The following is a 14720-nucleotide window of genomic DNA, read 5'->3' on the forward strand; positions in this document are numbered from 1 at the left end:
GTGACTGGAATTTTTAGGACAGAAATGAATGTAATGCTATGTATGCCTTTCACAGCCAGCAGCCACTGGCTACTGAGAAAACATGTATGACTTACCTGCTGCACCATATGGTTGATTATCTCAACATCACAAATCAATCCACCTTTGGAAGGAAGCGTTTTGAAACACTGTGGGACAGAACACAGTGGACAGAGAGGAATAAAGAAGGGTTGTGTGGACTTTCTCAGTACAACCCAACAACTCAACCATAGGCTGAGCAGAAGCGGACAGCACCTGACTACAAACAGGGTAGGAGTAGGAGGTAAGAAAAATACATTTGCCTTTCTTTCTCAGCACAAAAACACCAAACTCATGCACTGTTTCAGAATGCAAGCAATGCTGCGCGCAGCTCCCAGGGGAAATACGCATTGCAGCACCGACAGCAGCTAGCTTGGAGTTGGGTTAGAAAATACAAACAGCTCCTATGTAACTGAATCAATGCCAAAACACTTCTGAAAACTATCAGATAAAGAGCAACATGAGTAATGGCGAAGTAAAACTGAATAAAGACATTAATTTCTCTGAGAACACCATGGCTACAGAGCGTATGTATGTGCAAGCGCATCTGCATGCATGGCCAACTAAAAAGAAAAACATTTGCCTGAACCACCACACTTGCCTGAACATCCCTTGCCCTGTAGGGAACCTGCAGGGCTTGATGACCTCTTGAGGTCCCTTCCAACCCCTGCAATTCTGTGATTCTGGGATTCACATGATGATAACAGTGTTATCACCTTGCCCATTGCTTTGCACTTCAGAGTAATGAAAGGATAATGCAGCCAGACTTCTTTACCCTTGAAATTTAATTTGCTTATCCTAAAAATCTTAAAAGTTTCTCCTTCTAGTGTTCTGCTTACTGGTAATTGTTTAACTGTATGGAGGATATGATATATCAGAATAAAAAATGCTTGCTTCTGCATAAAGTATTGCCTCCTATAATTAGTTTCAAACATGTGAATAAATAACTTGCTCTTTAGACTGACACAAACACCAGTGGGTAAAACTGACTTAAAACAGTCCTCACCATCACTGCTAAAACCGATGTGACAAGTCCAGAGGCCTTTGGGTAGCCAAGATGTCTATGTGGGACAGTCAGATATGAAAAAATGCCTCAGAGAAGGCTCACGTCTTCTGAAACAGCAGCTGGTAGCAAGGGTGGATACATTACAGCATTTAACATGGTACTAAACGTCTAGATTTAGGCAACTGAATGCCACTCCCCATGCTGGATAGCACTGTTTAGCAGGGAGGCCTCAGGTTTTTGTCATCAGAATCCTGGGATTAATGTCTTAAGTACAGCAACTACTAATCACTCATATACATTTTCTTCCCTACTGAAAGTGCGATCAGTAGATGAAAGTGACCGATGCTAAGGCTCCTTGCTACTCTGGTGTGTGACCCTCAGGAGGCTCAGCCTGGTCGAGGTGTCAGCTAGTTTCCTGGGCCAATCATCTCCACTACATTGGTGGCTCAATGCCCAGGGAAAAATGGCAGCCACAGGCTGGAAGATATTTTGGTGGCAGAATCCACAAGTAAGTTAGGAATCTACTGTCCCTGAAGAAGCACTGCTCCTTTGGTGTAATATTCCTTATTTATTTTCCTGCTGAATAGCATTTGCTTCAGGAGTGCCACAACTGCCCCCAAAACTGAACTAAGACACAGCAGATGAGACAGTCAAGGGATTTGCTTCAAAACTGAATTACCGTTCCAAATCTAATTGCCAGTGTAGAGCTGGTTACATTGCGCCTAGGAACATTAGATTGGCCCAGGGTGAAATAGCTTCCATTGCTCAGAAAGCATTATTTCTTAAAAAAAAAACCCTGAACTCTCCTGCCTTTACTGGAGAGGGAGGTGATTGTCCTGCTCTGCTCGGCTCTTGTGAGGCCCCATCTGCAGTACTGAGTCCAGGCCTGGGGCCCCCAGTACAGGAAGGACGTGGAGCTCTTGGAGCAGGTCCAGAGGAGGGCCACTAAGATGATCAGAGGGCTGGAGCAGCTCTCCTATGAAGAAAGGTTGAGGTAACTGGGCTTGTTTAGCTTGGAGAACAGAAGGCTCTGGATGGACATTATTGTGGCCTTCCAGTATTTAAAAGGAGCATATAAACAAGAGGGGGAATGGCTGCTTACAAGGGTGGATAGTGATAGGACAAGGGGGAATGGTTTTAAACTGAGACAGGGGAGGTTTAGGTGTTAGATATTAGGAGGAAGTTTTTCACACAGAGAGTGGTGACACACTGGAACAGGTTGCCCAAGGAGGCTGTGGATGCCCCATCCCTGGAGGCATTCAAGGCCAGGCTGGATGTGGCTCTGGGCAGCCTGGTCTGGTGGTTGGCGACCTGCACACAGCAGGGGGTTGAAACTGGATGATCATTGTGGTCCTTTTCAACCCAGGCCATTCTAGGATTCTATGATTCCACTGGACTTATAATTCCAAATGAATTTCCAGGCCTCAAATTTCCTGGGACATCTGGAAGAAGACATCAAAGGGGCTAGAGCAGCTCAAGAGTTGATGGCCACTACCTGATTTTTCATAGTTTCATAACTATGTTTCAAGTTCCTGCTACAGTACAAGTATCCAGAAAAACAAACAGGTTTCAAGCAAAATGATGACTGAATTTTAACAGCCTTAAGTTGATGCAGATACATCACAGCCCCTTCAGGAGACACAGCAATTGTAGAAACACTGTGCTTACCATCAAATTGAAACATGCTGGTATTTAACAGTTTTGCAACAGTGAAGATGTTATCATGCCTAAATAAATCTTGCATTTGCCCATCTGATACTGTATCTGCAGAGACACATAGCATTAGTATTTGGCTGTGTAACTTATTTCAGCTACTTATTGTAGCAATTTGTTCTTTCCCAGATCCACCTATAATGCAACACACTGCTGCTTATTTATGCACCCCTACCATAAATATTTACAAATAATCTTTTAGAGCACCTTACATAAATCACACAGAATCTCAGATTCTTTTCATTTTATTTTATTTTTTTTTTCTGGGCAGCTACTTAATTTAACTGACAGCTGGTGAAGTGGCAGTTCTGTGAAATCACAGTATTTTTCAGCATTATTGTGGTCTCAGAACCAAAGATGTTGCTGACAGAGGGGGTAGGCACTAACATGTTAACATCTGTGCCCATGTTTAACCCTGTGCAGAAGACTCCACTTCTTGGTTTGAAGATTAGAAGCATGAGCTGGCAGGGTGCATTCAGTTTGTTGTGCTTCTAGAGTATCTTTGAAGTGTTATTACTCATCCTACTTTTCACAGATTCCAACTCACTGTATGAGAATTGCTTCAGCACTTACTGTTGTTTATCCAGACAACACCTACCACTCAATGCTTCTGGCACAACAAGCATAAAGTTAATCTGGCTAAAAGCAAAAAGTGCCCACATGTATGTGGAATACCGTTGTCATTAAGAGCAGGTACACAGAATCCTCCTCTGGCAATTTTCCATGAGTGGAAACCCACGGTTCAATGTATTTCCTATGCAAATCTCTGACTCTTGCACGAGCATGGCATGAGTGGTAGTGCACCACTTTCATTTGGTCAAGAAGCTACTGTTAGTTAGATATAATAATGAAATTGCATAAGCACATCAAATTTCAAGTTTATGTCTATCAGTGAATTTGAATGTATATTTTCTTCTTTAAGATATAATCTTTCATTGTCATGGAGTCATAAGCTGATGGAAAGCTGATGCAAAAAGCAGAAAAAATGCCTACAGCCCAATACCTTGTTTACAGCATACTACCAGAGAATAATTGAATCCTACATGAGGCATTTTGTAGCCTGGAATAGTTCAGAAATGAGTGCTATTGATTGTTTCAGTGCACCACCTAGCACAAATGCACAAAATAGTACAGACCATGCGGTCTCTCAGATGCAATCATCTCATTTGCTACTATTCAGTGCGGCAAAAAGATTGGCTTGGAATTCTGTTGACCTTTCCTGTAGCTGAGGACTGTTCTCTCTGACAGCCATCGTTCCATTCTGCCTCAAAGCCCAGCTCACTTCTGAGTGGTCAAAGGCTTTCATCAAACTGATGGATGTTCCACAGATTTTTTTTCTCTCAGATGCAAAATGGTGAAACTTTAAGAATGGTTCCATGGCTCGTCAGAACATTTTAATTACAGGTTTCATCACTTTATTACAATAGTCTAGATTCTAGGAAATTCTACATGAATGTTTTTTAAATCATTCTACTTCTTCATTCTTCAAGCTGCACTGCAGTCAACCTTTATGGGGCACCAGTCTGAACTGCAGCAGTGTAGCTGCCATGAGAAACAGGGGATGCTCCTTTGGGCATACACATTAATTTCAGGCAAATGCAGAAAATGCTGGGCCTCCCAACTTAGCAATCTACCACCAACTTTTATACCCATTACTGTCATTATCAGGTGCTAGTCCCTACAATACAGCCTAGAAATAACAAATAATAGAAACACACAGCAGTTGAAAAATGAATTATTGTGATGGAAAGCAGGTTTTACTCAGGCTTTACAAACAGTTTTTTATTACTAGGTAGTAAGCAATTAGGCATGAATCAATATGTAGCATTTCCCATATAAAGAGATTAAATAAAAATACATAAAAATACAATTCTCAGCTACAGATTTGTCTTCAGTCTGTTTCTGTAGGACCATGAGATTAGAAATGGGAAGTTAAGACATGATATTTCTGAAAACTCTAATGTGAAAAAACAAGCATTCACAGCTCTAATATTAAAAAATGTTGCAAAAAGGAACAGAAATGCAGCACACCACTCAGGGAAGATTACTTTTATATTGAAGCCCTGGGAAGGAAATTAATCATTGCCTTAAGTGGGCAGAACACAGCTGGGAGTGGCTGAATTGCGTTTGCAGCGGAGGAAAGCTGAGCAGCGCTCTGTGAAGCAGCTCAGCTGGATTCCTGAGCAGTGAGAGGCTGCGAACCACCAGTGCTTCAGAACACCACAGCAGTAAAAGCCCATGAAATGGCTGCAAGAAACTGTTTGGTAGCAGGCCCAGTGGGAATTTCCTCAGCTTTCAAATAGTGGGGGCTGTTTGCCAAGATCCCCGCAGCACTGCTTATCTTGAAAGTAAACAGCTGAATGTATTTGGCACGGTTGACTACTGCTGTTCAGGCAGCTTTTATATGGGTTTGTATGAGCACAATTATCATAGCGCTGGAGTTTGGAGAAGTCTTTTTCTTAGTCAACATTCTTTTGCTGAATTTCCAGCATGTATGTATAGGGAAGATACAAACTGGCAAAAATCTTATGAAATAGATCGAGAAACATGCAGGATTTTTAGTCCTCTCAAGCCAAAATCTCCACTTCCTTGCACTACCCACCTACAGCCAAGTGCAGCACTACTGGTACAGTAGAATGGGCTTTTCAACCTTCAGGAAGGATCATTTTTTCCTTTTTGTGGATTAACTTTTTTTCCGTGATAATCTTAAAGCAGTCAGTGTTGTAGTGACTGCAAGAAAACACTTTGTCTCCTAAAGCACTAATGCTACTCTCAAAGTAGACAGGTTCCAAAAATGCCAGATTCACATTAACTGCCCAATGGTCATGCTGACATGAAAACGAGTCATGTTCAAACAGCAGGCCAGAATGCTTTGATCTTCAGCTGGCTGACACCTGGGCATGCTGCAAATGGTAATTGGCTTGATCCTGGAGAATGAGATTACCAAACCATTACAGCACTGAGCAGAACCAACCCCTCTACTCAACACTGTTTTGCTGACAGACTCCAGGACACCTCTTATTGCAACCTCATAAAGAGGTATTAAAAGCAACCTCAGGAGACACTTGCTCTATCTTGAAGAGGCATTATTAGTAATACAAATGTCATTTCTTATGGTGTAATGGATGGAAACACTGTTGACAAAGGGGGCAATCCCTGAGTTCTCCTCTGCAGGTAGGAAGACACTCCTGAGCTATGTGCTTCCTTCCTGCAGGAGAAATCACACACTGAATGTACAATACTTGATCAACAGAGAACTAAAATCAAGGCAGTCAGTTCTGATGGTACTTTGTATGAGGGATACTAGATGGAATTATTGTTTTGGTCTGTTTTGGTGGGAAAAAGCATTGATGCCCCAGGATACAGGAGTGAGAGCCACTTACATAAACAGCGATGCTACAGTGAGTTCATTTGATTACAGGACAGAGGATAAACAAAGTAGGCTAATTATACTAGAAAAGAACCAAGTCATGAAGCCCAAACCTGCCACAAAAGCAACAAGGCTATTATTGTTGCTGCTATAAAAGTTCTTGGACTATTTCAGAGAAATAAAAATGTCTTTGATGAAGTTTACAATCCTTAGAATCCATAGTATCTGTACGTGGACCAGTGTTTCTTAGAGCAATGTGAAATCCCAACCCGTAGGTTCAGTTTCTTCCAGGCCTTGTGTATGCACACACTGAGCTGCACCTGTCAGGGAAAAATCTATAGCAGCACAGTGTAGATGAGCATCAGAAAGGAAGGCTGTGTGGAAGGGGAAATATTCAGAGCACCAAAGTGCCTAATGCTGGCTCATGTCCCCAGGACTCCTAGGCCTATAAGAGATCTCTCAGGTATTGATCCTTATTCCTTGGGATGAAAGGGATGAGCGATTCCCCTGAAGTTCACAGGAGTTGATGGATGCTACAAAAGGCTTTTCAGAACAGCTCTGACAAAGTTGCTTTCTTGTTTCTTCTGCCAGAGGAAAAGATCATACAGCTTCACTGTTGAAATAAACAAAATAGCAAACCAACACAGAGCAATTTTCTTCAGGTGAAATGAATGCTCAGGTTGCTCTTGCACCACGGAAGTGGAGAACCCTATCTTCCCATGTGAAAAGTGGGTTCTGCTTTGTTTGGGTTTAAAGAAAAAAGTTAGAGAGGATTTTTCACAGATGATTCTGAAGCTTTTAGAATTCAAATGCTATAATACACAGTATCAGTATATAAAAGTTAATCTAGAATGTATGTGAACTCTTCAAGCTATGCAGCACCCCAGAACACAAGGATGAAACAGGGAACATTTTTGATAGATTTGAGCTGAAGAAATATGATAGAAGCTTGACATTGTTGAGCTTGCCTCTTCCCAAGGGATATATGCTTCCTATGATAATATCAATAAGCAACTTCTACTGTAACAATTGAAATAAGTTCAAAACTGCACTAAGTACTGTGGTTTTATTAACCAGAGTACAAGCAGACAAATAATGTCAAAAGTGGCATACCTGTCAGCAGAACATGAGGGGATGCAGAACCCTCTCTTTTCCCTCTTTTTTTTTTATATTGAAGCTTATTGGAGTCATTATTTTCTTCCTCAATTACAAAAGGAAACAACTTTACAGAAATAACTGCCTTTGGGTACCTAAATCCTCAAATTGGATGATACAGGATGTGGGCCAACTTCTGCTGAAGCCAACACTGACTGCAGGAGAGGACACAAACAGTCCAAACAGTTTGACCAACCCCTTTTAAGCAGTTTTACTCAAGTTGCTTAATCCTTGACTACTATATACTGACATCCAAAATGATGCTGCTTTAGCACTCTGAACAACTCTAATCTCCTCTCAGACTCATTTCCCAGCTGAGAGCTGAGCTTGCTGCAGCGAAGATCCCTTCAGCTCAGCTCCTGGCCTCTCACCACACTGAGACATGGAGGCACATGGCTGTCATGGCCCGTCCCAGACAGGGAGAGGTGGGCATGGCAGGCAGCAGGTGGCTGAATGGAGGGCTGGAGCACAGGGGGCTTTAAACTCACCTCCTGGGAGGCTGCAAGTCTTCACACCGCAGCACAGAGCTTCCAAGTACATGCAACCATACGATGGGTGACTAAATGTAAGACTTGTCTGGAATCAACAGCAAGAAACAGCTAAAGCCCTTTCCTCTCTTTCCCACTGAATTAATTGTTTGGATTTGAAACACTTCTTTTGCAAATATACTATTGAAATACCTGAAAGATTGAAAACTAACATGGATAGACGGTGCAATTTTTCTTGTTATCTCAGGCTGGCAGACACTGTTACAGATGAATCAACTCAATTGCTCAGCAGAGAGACAAATCGGGTCGCTAGAATTTCACACCATGGGAACTGCTTTGGAAAGTGTTCCAACTATTAAATATCACCATGGTTTTGAGCCAGCAGCTCCTCATCAAGGTACTGATCTTTTGCTGGCATCATCGCATCCTGTTGAGACAATGACACTGTTTTCAGTGGAGCCAAGGGCAGCATGGCACCTTCCAGGTGTGCCTGAACATGCTGAAAAGTGCAACTAGACATGGTGCTGAGGAACAGCACTGGCTTATAAAGCAGCACATATTTGCCTATGTAAAGTTAGGTACTGACAGGCTGCTGAACCACTGAGATAGCACTAAAGGCAACAGTGCTATGGAAAACTCCATGGACAAAACCAAAGTCTACTGAAGTCAGTGGTATCCTAACTCCATCACTTCTTAGAGCTAGATGAAAAATGACTGCTATTTCTCCACCATGATGGTTTTCTAATAAATTTTACTGGTTTTGAGCATGTTGCCAACTGCTGGCATTGAAATAAAGCAGATACTTTCTACCATTGTGCAATGTGTAGCAGACGGATAATTGGAATACTATAAAGGACTCATAAAACTGCTGCTGTGGTGATTTATTCCTTCACTGCGCACAGATGTTCACACTTCAACTGGCTAATTATTTAAAAGACAGGAAGAAATTGCTTGAGGTGCCCTCTGCTAAGGGAAAGGCCCAGATTCACACCACCTTTCATGAAACATGTTGTAGAAGGAGCCTTCTGTCCTGAGTTTCCTGTTTCTTTCCAAGACACAATACCTTTGAAAACAGCAGCATAGGTCTTAGCTAGAAAATATGGCTCTATTTCTTCATCTACACAGGTATATGAAAGCTGATCTTTAGACAGAGCAATTGAAGTAAGTTTGTTCCACCAAGTTTCCTCTTGCCACAGAAAAAAAACACCAATGTTCTTGGAAATACTCCAATAAAACTACATTTTACTTCTATGTAGCACTAAATATCTGTATCAAAGTACATTTATATACACATGCCATATCTAAAACAATGTAATGTAGCTGTTTATTGTGGAGTGTTTAAGTAATACAACCCACAAGAGAGATGTAGTAAGAAGAAAGTCAGAAGGGAATAGCTCTGAGAACAATTCATAGGTTTTAAGGCTAGAGACTGTTTTGATCATCTTCTCTGATTTTCTGCTGGGAGAACATAGATTTTCAAACAGTAAAACCTCAATCAAGCCCAAAGAATTGTAGCTGCACTACAGCACATCTTTCAGCAAGACATCCTGTCATGACTTAAGGAACTTAACTTGTGGAGAAGCTCCTACATCCTCTGCTGAATGATGTAATGCCTCATCTTTCTGCCCATAACAGTGGGGCTGGAATCATGTGGCCATTAAGGCCCCTTCCAACTCAGACCAATCTGTGATTTTCAGTGTTCTGATGGCATTTCCCCCTTAACTTCAATTTCCAGATGTTAAATCATGCTACGACTGCTATCTTCTAGAGCACTGATTGCTATTATCATTATTTGCAGCTCTTAATTTTTGCCACCTACAAATATGCAGCACCAGTGATTTTAATTTTTAGGGCATTAATAAGAATGCTGGCTAACATTATCTGAAAACTGGTCCAAACAGATGGGTACCACAGACAAATTATTTACAAAGTCCATTTGTCATAAACAATAAAGATGGCATGGGATCAGTTTGATATTAGTAAGATTAACAATTCTATTATTATTATTAAAGTGGAACACAAGTATGGTATGACATCAGCTATGAGTTTAAAGCTTTTATCAGACAATATTTATAAAATTTGATTCACTGATAAATATATATATGTACATTTATGTCTGTGCTAAAAAACAGACAAAGATTTGCTTGGTAGAAACCTGCTTATTTTACCCTTGGCTAAATCAGTTAGATCCTACCTCTGTACGAATCTTTCACAAAACAAAATCGAAAAGGACAAAACACAGAAGTTTTCAGGATTCATTATCATTTCAATCTTGTTCTTTTTCATGGCTCAACTCTATGGCTGACTTGCAGAGTTGGAGAGATTTTTGAAAAATGATGCATAACATATTTATTTCCTCGGGCTACTTGTGAAATCTTATTCTAATGACCGTGCATACCAGAATTATTACCACTGTACTTCAGGATTTCAGTATAAGAGATTAATCCTTTGAGCTCTTTCTATTTAAAATGGTTTTAACTTCTGAGGAGCTGCCTGTGATTGCCTTATCATTTTCCCTTCAAAACTCAGAGCTTCTTTGGTGGTTTTACGTCAGTATTCTTAGTTCATTTCTGGCGCTAAGATTGCCAGTCCTGAAACAACTGTCAAGATCATTCAAGTGAAATTGCAATTTTTCATTTCAAGGTTTAGAAGCTAAGCTGTTCTTTCTTTTATTACTTTACAACATGATGATACATGCTGTGTTATACTAGGAAGTGATATGAATAGCAAAATATTTCACTCTCCCTCTTTGAGTTTTCCTTTTTCCCTTTAGCTGAAAAGCTTCAACTATTCCTACTTGTTTCAGAAAAGTAACAGCCTCTAACTTACATTCAGGTAAAAAGAACAAGACCATGTAGGCTTTTTTTTTTTTTAAGCAAAAAATTTAGATCTTGGTTAATATTTATCATCTTCAGTCAGTGGGTGCTTTGTAAATCCTAATGCTAACAGAGTAACCTCTTGGATAAGCGGCAAAACTTCAAAACAAATGGTTAATAAATTATTTTACTATCTTTATCATGTTTTATTTCATCCCAAAACTCTGGAATTACTGTTATTTTCTTTGCAGTATAATTTTGCTTATGCCTCTTCCACCAGTGAACAGCATTTCTGCAGCAGCTCTCAGTAATTATTTTCTACTGCAAATCATGTTAGAAGGATTCTGCTACTAAAGCTCCAGCTCCAATATATTTGTTATACTCATCACTCTTCTAAATATTTGCTCTTCCTCAAATGAACGTACACACAAATCACAGAAACAGCATCAAAAAGTTCAAGCAATAAAGAACAGCTAATGAGACCTAATATAAACATACCTCTGAAGTAGCAAATTCATTCCTCTTTAAGGAAAGAAAACATGATTTTGATGTAACTCACTTGACTTGAATAATAACTATAATGTATTATACTGAAGATATTTTTGGAAATTATATCACATACAACAGCAAATTTATATTCTGTTCTGTATTTTTCAGCTACCTTATACTGTCTGGAGTCACTGGAATACCAAAAACATATGGAACACTAAAAAGAAAGGAAGAAGGCTGTTTTCAGTTTAAGGGTACATTTCAACTCCTACACAGAAACTCAGAAATGGATTGAAAAGCAAACTATGAAACTTAATTAACTTCTAGTACACATTTGGATTAAAGAGAAATTAATTGAGAGCAAAAAGTGGTTGAAAAGCATGGGCAAGGCTCTGTTACCCTCGAGGGATATCACCAAAACCTAATCCCTGACATAGACCCAGAAAACACAGAAAAGGCACTAAGAGTGGCTTTGAGAGATAAAAGGTGAGGTCTGTTTGAATCAGATATAGAGGTCTGAGGAGAAGATCCATGAGGAGTTTCAAACGGTGCTGGTGACAGAGCTGGATGGCCAAAGTCAAAACTAGAGGGGAAAGAACAAAACTGCAGCAATCAGTCGATCAGTCGTGAAGATTACCAGAGAATAAATGTTTGCTGTGGCTCTCAGGATAAATTGTAGATACAGATTAACACACAGTTTGATGCATACTAACACCTGAAGATATCTGCTGGAGATAATCCATCAAACATGTGTAGTACCATGTCTCCATTATTCTTAAGCACCTGGGGAGGGTTACAGATTCACTGCTGAACAGCTTTTTGACCAAAAAATGGAGGGGGACAAGCACGTGATTGCTGCCAGTGCCATGCCAAATGCAACATCTCTGCATTGAGCCAACTTGTAGGTTCAGAAGAAAATCTTCAGGATTCCACCTTTTGCATTTTCATCTGCTTATTTTTTACTTCTTACATTAAAGCAATAGTAAACAGTGTTGCTATTCATTGGGACTCTGAGAAAAAAAAAGTGGATGTGTGTGTTCGAATGTATGGCGCACTCTGACTTTTGGGAGATGTTACTGCCTATCTCTACATCAATCTGCAGTTCTACACAGGTCAACCAGCACCTCTTAAGTTCTCCCAACAATTCAGGAAGATATTTTAGCCTCGGGAAAAATCATCTAATGCCACAATGATTTTCCTCTGCATCTTGTTTCGATAGCAAGCTAAATTTGCAGAAACTGATTTGAAATCATAGAATCATAGAATGGCCTGGATTGAAAAGGACCACAATGATCATCTAGTTTCAACCCCACTGCTATGTGCAGGGTTGCCAACCACCAGACCAGGCTGCCCAGAGCCACATCCAGCCTGGAAAATGTATAGTTTAAATAAAAGAAACCTGTTTATCAATAATGAACAGAACCACTGTGGCTCAGAACCAAATATGCAATCATTTAATTCTCTGTTTGAAGTTCTGTCATGGTGCAATGCTGTGTTTAAACCTTCACCATATGTTCTGAAGGCATAATAAGGTGGAATTTCAAGGAACAAGAAGTATCTTGGAAAGAGAACTTGTCACTTTTGCCAACTTCTCTGTCGCCTACCCAAGATTTAGGAAGAGCCATCCCTCCTGAGTCACACAGGCCTCAGCACCGCATTGCACCAGCGCTGCGCGGGGAGTTCTGCACTCCAGGCCATGGGTGAGCTCACAGCTCAGCTGGGGTGCAACCCGGCAGCCAGCAGTAGTGATCTGTGTGACAGATAAACCAAAGCAAAATTAAACACCTTCACCTAAAACTGCATCAAATGTAAACAGGAGTGCTGTCACTAATTTTTTAATGAGGAAAATATCTTTAAAGCTACCCACATCTTCCGCTTATCCAGAAGAAGACACAGGAAGACAGACGTTTACCCAGAGACAGGCAATATTTATTTATGCTCTCTGCAGTTTCATTACCTATTTCCCAGTTACTTGCGAGAGAGTGTGAGCGTCAGTGCCAGTGTAGTTTGGAAAGTCTGTTCCTCACTCTCCTTCCACTGAAATCTTGCTCAATTCATGTGACAGAGAAGGCCATTTACAGAGAAGAAGATTACAAAACCCTATGATGACTGTCTGCCTGTGACAATGACTCCCCCTGGCCATCAGTTCTCTCATGGTGATTCCTTTCTCTTTTCTTCCTCTCTGATTTACTTCAACTTTCAGTACTGCTCCCCTGGTTGACCTTTTCTGCTGCATCTCCCAGATCACATTAGCTGTGTTTTTGTCCACCTGAAATGCTTGTGCTTCCAAGTTTTGAAGGATTCATGCTGACAGCCTTCACACAAATCCTTGCGTCTTAGCTTTCACATTTGTTCTCTTTGTTTGTCCCTCTTACTCAGAATACTCCCAATCACACACATGAATATTTCAGCACCTTCTTTTATAGAAGGCAAAAAGATATTTCTTTAATTAATGTTTCTTCTTCACGTGTACTTTTTCACCATGAGGTTGACTGAACATCCAATTCTGCTACTGAAAAATATGTTACAGAAGTCTTTAATGGCCATTCCTTGCTACATCAGAGGACTCTACTAGAAATTTAGTTTCTTTACAGGCTCAAAAAGCAGCACCATTCAGACTACTGAGTCTCTCTACCTCTGGCTTCCCTTCACCTTTGGCTACACATTCAGTACTCCTTTTGCCATGCTTTCCTATTTTATTTTTTTTTACTTTTCTTGGATGTAGTTTGCTGCAGTAAGCAGGTGCTCACCATGATTAGGCCACAAACTTTGGCTCCTTCTCTCACATCAGTGCTCCTGAGAACAGCTCTACCTTAGGAAATGATTCCATTATGCTTCTCAACTCCTCCACCATGTTCCTTCCTTCCTGTTTTCATGCCAGCCCTTTTGGCCTCCAGTAGCTGGACCCTATTTCTGATGTACCCTCCTGTCACTTCATGTGTTGCTGTGGAGCTGATGTGGAACATAAAAATCACACTAAAGGAGTTTTCTCCAATGCACTGCCACCTTTCAGCAATATATTACCATAGTATTCTGTTACTTCAAAAATATATATATTTTTTGCCACATATCTACATTTCAAGGTTTCCTCTGAATTTCTCACTGTTTATCCACATTAAGTCAATTAGAGACAAAGATGAAATCACTCCCACTTCCAGATCATCTTCATTGACCCGCATTCACTGTTCAAAATGACAATGTTTACTTGTCATTTTTGGACTTTCTTATTCACAAATATACCACCTTTGCTCAGATCTTGCTGTTTCTCCCTCTGCACAACTGCCTTTTTCTCCCCATCCATGGGCCCAATATGCCCCTCCTGACCCTCATGTCATGCACTCTTTTTCTCTGCACTGCGCTGAAAGAACTGTTGTGAACACTTGATTTACTGGACATTCAGATCCACATTTAGATGTGGATCTAACCTCTTTCAACCCCGTTATTGGCTGTCCTTCCTCTTTAGCATCCCTTTGTTCTTTCTTTCATGGTTCTCTCGACTGCTTCTCCCATTTATCTTGTCTTGCCCTATATTGTTTTGACACAACATACCGAACCCTCTAAGATTGTTGTCTTGTTTATATAACTGGCTTTGTTTCTTTCTTCTTTTTATTTTTGGGTAGAATGCT

The sequence above is a fragment of the Lagopus muta genome, chromosome 1 (assembly GCF_023343835.1).
Source record: "Lagopus muta isolate bLagMut1 chromosome 1, bLagMut1 primary, whole genome shotgun sequence".
In the NCBI taxonomy this organism is placed as follows: Eukaryota; Metazoa; Chordata; class Aves; order Galliformes; family Phasianidae; genus Lagopus; species Lagopus muta.